The 10442-nt window shown below is 36.6% G+C and overlaps 1 long non-coding RNA gene across 1 annotated transcript in view; it reads right to left on the bottom strand.

Annotated features, from left to right (window-relative positions):
* Nucleotides 1-380: 380 nt before the first annotated feature.
* The window catches only part of LOC128891313 (uncharacterized), a 495141-nt gene continuing 485079 nt past the window's right edge, over nt 381-10442 (bottom strand). The window contains exon 3 of the long non-coding RNA XR_008460797.1: nt 381-513. This is a non-coding gene — a long non-coding RNA (uncharacterized LOC128891313). The remainder of the gene's footprint in view (nt 514-10442) is intronic.

The raw sequence follows: 10442 nt of genomic DNA, 5'->3' as shown, positions 1-10442 counted from the left end.
GTGTCGTACATGTCCGCGTTTCTCTTTTACGAGCTCTTCTTGCTGTCCTCTGAGTCAAGCGTGACTTCACGGTGTTAAGTACCACGTATTCCTTTGGGTGTATTGTAGGGAGGAGAAAGAAAGAAGGGACTTTCAGTCCTGGAAAGAACTGTGTTCTGACAGAATACTACACAGCCTTCGTAAGACCCCTAACAGAAATTATGTGATATTTTATAGATACTTAATAGTAATTATTATTGGCTTTTATGAAAAATGTCTCTGGGGGGAGGGGTTAGCCCAGGTTAAATAATTTTGTCTATTATACCGCAGATGCACCGATCATTTGGGGAATTTTTTGGGGGGAGGGATTTTTTTCAGAGACTGGTGATACTTATGACACGAGATTTATCTTACCCTGGGGCTGATGTTTCATCATCTTTATAATAAGTTAGTTTTCTCGCCTTTCTTGATCAGGACACGAAGAACATACCTTGTCCTGGAATAACGATTCGATATGAATGAGTTGGTACTCACCTGAAACATAAAACAAAATGTCTGATTAGAATGATTATCGATTCTACTAAAACCGTACATTTTAAATTTAACGTGCAAAATAGGTATTCAGCTGTACAACGATGTCCTTTCGCAATAGAATCAAATATTTCTCTGATTTCTCGCCAAAGTTAGTTGAACTTAGACTATTACTTTTACGATTTCTACAGTAATTATCATTACTATTGGGCTTTAATTTTGCAGTGATCTTTCTTTTTACAATATGTGGAGAGTTTTATCGTCGAAAAACCATGATCGTTCGATCAATACTTACGACGAAGTGCGAAGAACTCGTCAACTTTCTCTTGGAGCTGCGCAAAGTTTATCCGCGGAGGTCTGTCGTATTGCCAAAGTTTTTCACGAACTTATATATATTTAAATTTGTTTCCAGAGATATCCCTTCGGATAGCATAAGAAAGGAATATTGGAATTTGGTAAAGATGCGTTTTGAAGCACAACTGAATACCTGGACGCCAGGTACATCAATGGCGTATTTCGTAGATTCAGTCAGGTTTTAGCTAACCCGCTATTGCGTAATCTCTTTGTCATCAGTTACACGCGAACTTATTTGTTTGACGTAAACAAAACTTTATTTGGCGTCAGTTTTCTACAAAAATGAGTCTTTATGAAGAGAGAAGAAATTTGAAATTTATTTTGTCCGTACACAGATATAAATTAACTTCAGATGTCATAGTTAATGTATTATTTATACGTTCAAATAATAATAAGATTGTGTAAGATGATAAGTAAACAAGCAGTACTCTAGTTTGCTAATAAATGAAGTAATAATTGATGCAATGTTGATATAATATTAATACTCCATCGATCTAAAGATTATCTATAATCGATACATTTTTAGAAACGTACAGAAACACAATGAACTAATTATGGTTCTGTAGTATCGTTATCGTAAACGATATAGGCTATAATCTTTTTAATCTGTCTCTCAATGAGAGCTTTTATATAACATCTTGGAACAATTACTTTTTGGAATTTTTTCAACCTCTAGTACCTCTATTCCGTACGTAACAATGAGATTATAAAATTCTACTGAGAACAATGTACTGAGACCAGCCATTTCACGATTCAGATTTAGAGATAGAAGGCTTCATACACATGGATATATCAACTGGTAGTCGTTCAGCAAACGAGAGATATAAGTCCGAATCGCGGACCAGAATGTAGAATTAGTCAGACTGGCAAAGCTCCAGGTAGTCTTTGGGAATACCAGACTACAGGAGGAATTTCTGACTTCGCTGATATTACAATTGGTAGAAGAGTTTCATTCGAATTTCCATCTACCAATGTGCGCTGGTTATTGAGGCATAAAACTGACAAATACGTTAACCAACAAAGTTAACTAAATATATTGCTAGTTGAAAGCGATACAGTTGCAACTGCAAGCAAGTGTACTTTTCGTAATTTAACGTATTCTCTGTTCCGAGTTACTCGAGTTACGAATTGCCCCGACTCTTTCAAGAGACTGTCGCGACATTACCTGCATCTGGGCCCCGATCATTGCCTAACCGCTCGTAAACTCGGATCTCGTCGCTTTTACTGCAAGACACGAAGTTGCTCGGGACGTTTCTTTCCAGCAACGCGTCTTGCTCTGACATTTCATGCTGTTCGTTTGCATGGCAAAACGGTATTAAATATCACACGTGTTTACACATGTTTTTCCAATTAAAATACCTTCACCTTGCCTCATAAAATCGAGACGAACGAACGCTTGTTAACGAGCTGTCTTCCCCAACGTTAAGAGACACAGTTTATTATTGCTGCATTCTAGGGATCGTTTCCATGGAGCGACCAATCGACACGACGGCGCACGTGTAGCCAGACATCTTTGACGGCGAAGATTACGAGCGAGGGGACAGATATCCAGTTAATTAAATCCTTCCATCTGTCTTTCCTGCTACGATTCCTAAGAGAGACAGCTCTGGTAATGTCTTTGTCCCTGTAGGCGACGCGCTCGATCCGAGTCCTGCTTCTCTGGACGCCCCAGAGAGCGTACACATCCGACAGGGAAGTGGCTGCAAAAAAAGAAAACGTCCTGGTTGGAATGAAGAGGCAGAAGCGATCCTTTCAAAGGAACCGAAACTTCGACCCCACCAGTGATCCTGGACTCCCATCTGCTGGAAGTCTCCTGTAATTGGGATTACTGGCGATAGACAGAGCCGACTGTCTCTTCGATTCGCTAAATTCCTTTTCTACGTGAGGACCTCTGAATGGCCGAATTCGCAAAGAGATGAATCGAACGATTCGTCGTCAGCGAGCAATAGAAGGTCAGCAGGAAAGGGGAACAACCTTGAATGAATTCTTTCTGCCATAATCACTAATAGAAAAGACATTTAACAGGTGACCTAACAGATTCGTTTGATATTAACAATACATAAACAACTCTTTTTATCGATGGAAATGTAGAGGAAATACGAAGATCAGCTCTCTTGTTTAAATGAAATGTTATAATTTCTTATATACATTCTGAACGATTTAAGATGCATACAATGATCTATAGTTCTTCTGATTTACCATGGATTTTTATTTATGGAGCAAGTTTAACCCTACAGTGAGCAATTCTTCAAATCCGCAAAAATCCTGATAGCAACTGTCAGATTTGGCGCGAAAAAGTAATTATTTCCAATGGTGTTAGTTGTTGTTTATGCTGGTGTGTAATAAAATATCAAAGAAAAATGCGGTTGATGAATATGTGTATTAATGCGCACTATAGGGTTAAATAACAAATATATGGCGAAATGTCAACGAGCAGAGAAGAATTGAAGAAGCGTATAAGAAGTTGGATTGCACTAGTGCATTGTACTAGTGCTATTCCTCATAAGAAACTGCAGTCTAAGGCAGGTCCTACTAGCTGCTGCCACTGTTATTAAAAAGTGCATACTGGAAAAAATATTTTGCTTTCTTAGTGCATTTATTTATCGATGCTCGAATTCATGATTCTAATTACTTTTGTACCCAAAGTTAAAGGATCCGTTTATTTGGCTATACAAATTTATTATTATCCCTTTATTATTCCTTGCATATTGCAATACAAACTGGACTAAAACAATGTTAATGTTTACGAAATGATTAGACTCTAAGCTGTTTCTTAGAATTTTAAACGGAAAACGATACAAGCACTTCGACAACACATTGTAGCGTGGCGCTATCGTAACACACGCCAGCAGTTGACAAGCTGTATTAAGGATGATGCATCGCTCTAATACGTCGATACTAATTATTTGCAGATAAAACTCATTATTCAAGCGTGATTAATGACGACTCGTGGCTCGATCTGTGGAATTTCACTGTCTCGATAGACGTATCGGGTGAAAATGATCGAGATAGCGAAGAATACATTTGTTACCGCTCGACGACAAATTAACGGCTGACGAGCTTGCTTATGAATTTCTCCAAACAATTTATTACAATACTATCTCTGGGGTATTATTACAGTTGTCCCAGTCGTGTTTATAACTAGATGCAGTGAACATTTTTTCTTTTTCTTTAAATTTTATTTCTTAATCTATAATATATCAATTTATTTAATCACAAATGACGGCAACGAGAGTAAACAACTAGATTAAAAATAGAATATATTGCAAATGTATTAAACGTTGTATCGAAGAGTTAAACATTATTACAAGTAGATTTCAATCATAAAAGGAAAGCACATAGATAGTACTGTAACATCTAGATTGCAGATTTTATGCATTTATCACGTTCAGTTTTATTAGAAATCTTATTACTATTATTATTTCAATATATTTTACATATCTTTCGAGTATATTTTTCATATTTGCAAATATCATACCGTAAAAGTATAAAATTCACAATAATACTACATACTGTATATCAATAAGAACTGTCTTAAACTGGCAAGCATCGATAATGATACGGTGAAGATGAATGAGTTGATAGTAAACGATACAAACTAAAAATAGGTATTTTATTCGAGACAGTTTTCATCGTAAACTTTTTTTAATATTCCATGCATTTGTGTGATCATTTTCCTAATTTTAGACCAGATTTTAATATTTTCTATTTGGTCCAATTACAATATATCTACGTGAATTTTAATAGGTGGTATTGGCATAATCAATACATTGCCAATGTATAATACGTATTGCCTTATTTGAAATGTACAATGTAAATATAAATTAAGCTAATTGCAGACTATGCATTGAAATTTCGTGCAAAGAATAAATATGATTTATTTGATAAAACATGACAAATTTTATAAGTAAAATGTTCTATTAAATGCGCTTAACTGCAGTATTTATCTTATGATATGTTGGATTGTTACGTATACGCAATTTATGTATAGAAATTAATCGTATGAGGCTTATTTGTCCACCAAGTACCGACACTAAAATGTGAATAACTCTTGAATCTATTGTCCATTTTCATTGGAATATTTAAAACCAATAGCCCAAACGCAAGACCATCGATAAAAAATAATGTCCTATACATGCCACTGTCACGGAAATTCAGTTCTGCTATTCATCTGACAGACTATGCATATTTGAGTTAAACAATCGTCTGGCTTAGCCAGCCACATATACGAGACTGGGTTACGGAAGAGTAATATGCTGCGTCCCATAATCCCGGAACAAACTAGGGCAATAATTTTAAATCAGACGCGAGAACCGTGGGAATAATTTATCGCTAGGTTGGTGTCGCGGGCGCGCGCTAATCAGACCCTCTGGACGAAACACGTGTACAGGAAGCCAGGTTTTTAAGCGTTCGGTGTAAATTTCATTAACGCGACCCACATTCTTTGCTCCATAAAAATTACCAGCCGTGGCGTAATAAACTAATTTACAGCAGCGCGTGCATAATTACGTATTCCTTGTGGCAGAACCGCGGCAAAGGATCCTCGAACGCTGCAACAACGTTTTCGACGCCCACACGACAGAAATCAAAAAGAATGAAACAATTCTCAATAGAAAAAAAATCAACGTTTTTGTTATACAAGAATATTCGTTGAGTAGAACTACTGTGACAAGTTTTTTGCATTTGGGGAGACATATTTGTATCGTTGCAGGACGGTATGGAACATGAATCAAAATTATCAGTGGGTAAATTTCGGAAAATTTTGCTGTGTTGTTCAAAACTCTACTGAGTAAAATTGGAAATAGAAATAACTGGGTTACTGGTTTTACGCGTTAGTGGTTCAGGGTAATATGAAAAATGTATGAGTACATTTCAAATATTGTTGAAATAGTCTTAATAGTTTATTCTCCGCACATGCTTATACTCGATTAGACACGGGGAATCTGTAATTTAATAACAGCAATACGAAAATATTAGATGGACTGGAAAGTAATGTCGTTTATTTTACATTAAATTCAAACAAATTTTTAATAAATTCCTTTTTTTAATCAATTATGTAATCGCCCTCGTTATCAACAGCCTTTTGCCATTTAGTGTAAAAATTTTGAAGCCAGATTGATAAAAATCAATGAGTTAGTGAGTGATAAGCAAGTATTTCAAGTTGAAAAAACGACATTACTTTTCAGTCCACCTAATATGTAAACAGTTTGCAGAAATGCAATATACTTTTTCTGAAAATAAAACATCATCTAAACAGCTGATTTCTTTAGGCCTGCTGTTTATTGTCATGAATAATATAATTAATTTCTTAAAGTAATATGTATCGCATATCTAATTCTAAAATCTTCGAAATGAAAAGTAAGATTTATTAAATAGTATTTATTTTTATATAAATATCGAAAAAACTAATTTTCAATCAATTTTCATTCAGCCAAGTTCAATTTGAACATCTTTCTACGGGTACCACTAGAAAGAGGAAAAATGGGACTATAAACTCATTTTTTTCAGATTTTTAAATACATGTCCGGTATAAAATCAAGGCATTTGTTTACAACAATACGTTCAAATATCACTAAAGACTACAACGTATCAAAATTTCGTCAAAATCTAAGATGTTACTCCAAAAAGTGTCCAAGTTGGCATGGATTGACCCTGTTTGAAAGCAGTACGGAGTTTGAAATTTATCGAAGTTTAAACACGATGAATGGGTCTCATATCGCCTCCATTGAAATAACTTGTAGAAATCGTTTACCGAAATGTTCCTAGACAAGCGCTGCAAACGGAGTCAAACATAATTATACGCAAATGTATGAATTCAAGCACGAGATGTATGCAATTAATGGCATTCGAGTAGATTGAAACACGAAGTCAGGAGTATTCTCGAAAGTGATCGAAGTCTCGAATCGAAGGTATAACAAATTTAATGCGCGCGTTGGATCAACACTCGAGCGACGGTGCATAGTTACGTATTTATGCAAAAACTGATACGCGCCACCGGAAATTCCCTCTCCAACGAGCACGGAAAATAATCGCAATACGTGAGAATATCTCGAGTGTGCCCTGGAACCGCTTTATTAATTTTAAAGTGGGTATTGAATTGAACCGAATGGGATACAAAATAGAGCACCGGAACTTCTTCTTAAGTAACGTAATCACTGGTAAAATTAAAGAAAATTTAGGCTTCTTTTAATGCAGTCGATCTCTTGTTAAGAACTGGTGTATACAAACTTAAAGAAATTAATTATATACAAATAATAATTGGCTTACTTAAATAACAGTAGAGTGTATGTTTATAAAGTAATAAAAGTATTCAGTTTGTACTTTGTCTTTTTCTCCAGCCATATTGTTCTCTCTTAATCTTTTTACAATCGCTACATCAACAAATGTTAATCTATGCACAGGGTCATGTCATATTGCTTTTAATTGTTACGTGTTCATAGACATTACACATATTTTTACTGTATAGCATTCTATAATTTCATGTATATTTTACTCTCATTTTTTGATATTTCTTTCCTTTCTTTTTAGACAACTTACTTAGTTCTTATAAAGAACCTATAGGAAATCGAAAACGTTAAACAAATATATACATATGCGTTTATAAACTAATAAAATTTATGTCTGTTTGAATTACCAACAAAAATGTTTATTTGAATTATTTATGAAGCATTCTGTTCACTTGAATTTATAATGATTATTCGCTAAAACATAGCATGAATATAATGAAAATTAAAAATGATCCTCGCACCAGTTCTCAGTCCAAAACAAATACGGGACATTTTTAAACACAGAGTCATTAACCTGTACTGGACTTCGATACTTTAGACCTGGGTTAGGTTGTCGCTTTACCTGATACGGACATCAAATATATTGCACTAACGCTACTTGATATGAAAGGACATTGTATTTTTGCCTTGAACGTAAGTATCATACTTTGTATTAAAAATACACATTTTAACTTTTTACTATTAAAAGCTACTAAGTAGAATAGAGAAAATAATAATATCATATATAGAAGGTGAGATACGTTGATTAATCGAAACTAGAAGCTCACGTGTGAAATAATAATTACATTTTTCTAACATCTCTCTATAAATCAATAAAACATTTTTTCGAAATAAGTGATTTTCACACTTGTAATTTACATTGTCGACATCCAGAGGAATAGCGATGATTCGGTATCTTTGCTCAGGAAAAATATTTCCCGGATAAACGGAACCGATCGTAGATAAATGGCCTGTCGCGCAAACGGACGATTCCTAAAGGAGCCAACCCTCACCTGCAAGTCGAAAGTGCCTTCCTATAATGCCAGGCGATAAATATTTACCAAGAGCTTACGCTGAAAGTGCGTCGACGCCGTTGTCGAAGGCGGGCGAAGTCGGCCCGCTAAGAAAACGGCTTTCGCGGGGGCTTGTCGTCGCGAGAAAGGGTGGCGCGGAAAACTGGGAAAGTCTCCTCGGTGCTCCGCGATGCGGTAATTGTTTTCGTAGCTAATTGTTTAAAAGCTTGGCAAACCCGCGAGGAATTACGCGGGTGGCGAGGCTGGAGACAATCCCCGAGTCAATATTGAATTATGAATTTATTAGCTCCCTCTCCACCTCCGTTTGGTCCTCCTCCGATAGGAGCTGAGGGAGGTCGGTGGTCCTCTTTTCACCTAGGACCAAGCAGAAGGGACGAGACGGAAGGAGACAGAGGAGCGAACGCGAAGGACTTCCTGCATTCTCCATCGGGGATCCTCATCGTGTGTAGACTGTAATTTTATCGAGCCAACACTCGCGACGCTTTCGACGATTGGTTAAATCTTCCTCTTCCATCGACCCTCTCCGCGTCGTTTTCTTCCTATTTTTTTATCTTCTTCGCCACCTCGATCTGTCTCGCTTCCTTCCGCTCCTTCTTCCCGACGGTAAACCCTCCCGTGACGCTTCCCAAGTTGAAAGCCCTCGCATCGAACGGTCCTCGTACCCAGCGCGCTTCTCTTCCCTTTAAGGGCTTCTTTTTCTGGTTGCTCATTTGTTCATCAACGCTGCTGGTAATCTATCGCGAGGCAGGAATTCCAAATTTCGTTGATTTCACGCCCCGACTCTTGCTGTTTCCATCCACTGGTAACTTGCGTGCATTTTCCCAGAGCAATGGTATATCGACATAATTAAAATCTCTGCAGCTATCCTTGGATTAAATTTATGGAAAAGAAGATATGGACAAAATTTATTTAATTTTTATATAAAATTTGATTATCTTTGACTTGTATTTAAAACATTTTTCAAAATTTGTGCAAAACCATGATATACATACTGATCATATCACAAAATACTGAAAACTACGAGAGGTCGTCCATGGTCCGATTTTGGCGAAAGTTTAATCAGTTTGTAAGATGAGAATGTAAAGCACAAGTATACTTTTTCATTTGTTTAATGATCTTTCCTTCCTTAAAAATTAGAAAGTAAGATTAAAATGCTACCGTGTTAGTATATTTCAATGTTTCAAAAAAACTCTTACTCCAAATTAGTAAAAAAGTAAAAAATATATTTATAAATGAAATACATTTTTTAAGTTTGAAATTCTGATCAATATCTCCTGCCATGCACACAAAAATACTACTTTAAAAAAGCCGTCATTTTAGTGAAAATAGATTTTCGGTAAAAGTAAAAATATGTTTGCTCTCTACGAATAATATACATATATTCATATGCTGTAAGCTCGAACTTTTTGAACATGTGGTTCCACTGTAATTAATTATTAAAGAATCAAGACAATTTTACGTTTTCAAAATGAAAGAACCCTATAAGTGTCGCAGAGTTAGGATGAGCAGTGCTTTCAAGAGATGCTGGAGATAACCCCGCGACACTTATCGAACATTTCGCGATTTCTGATAACAATCCATCGTATATCGTGTCTAACTACTATATAGATTACTTTTAAAATCAATTCGTTGGATCTTATAAATCCCGAAACTTAAAAACCAATTTCCTCGAACTATATTTCTCCCGTATCTGTCACGTCGATCGAGGACACAAATTAACTGCAGAACGTTCAAACACTGTTAAACGGGGAAGATTTCATCGCGCCTTTCGTTCCACGCCTCGGAGAAGCTCATCAAGTTCCCCGTGCGACGGAAGAACGCTCACATTTTTTTCCGATTCACGAAAGTACTGGAGCTGGCAGAGACAGAGCGGAAGTTCTGGATGCTCGCGAACGGGAGCCGGAGAACGAATCTCCATTTTTATTTGCATCGGACGATTTGCGATTCGATTTAAGCCCTCTTGAATGCACCGCTGGCTCGAACGCGGGTTCGACTTCGTACATCGCGATTCACGTTTATTCCTCAGGTGAATCGAATTATCGGAGCAAGCTCGTCAAATTTGGGTCATCGCGTCCGTACAAATCCACGCGTGAAATGACTGCGAAACTTACATCCACGCCTGGTCGTCGAGCGAATGAAATATCAGCGAATTTTTCACCTCCGTCGAGTGATCCTGTTCGGTCGTAATTACTAGCAGGAAGAACTTTCGATCTTCCAAGTTGAAGATTCGTTTAAATAGACGTTCGAGATAAGGTATTCGTCGGTCCTGAAATATGCG

Source organism: Hylaeus anthracinus, unplaced genomic scaffold (genome assembly GCF_026225885.1).
Source record: "Hylaeus anthracinus isolate JK02 unplaced genomic scaffold, UHH_iyHylAnth1.0_haploid 12001, whole genome shotgun sequence".
NCBI classification, from domain to species: domain Eukaryota; kingdom Metazoa; phylum Arthropoda; class Insecta; order Hymenoptera; family Colletidae; genus Hylaeus; species Hylaeus anthracinus.
This window is presented reverse-complemented; position numbering and strand designations above follow the sequence as displayed.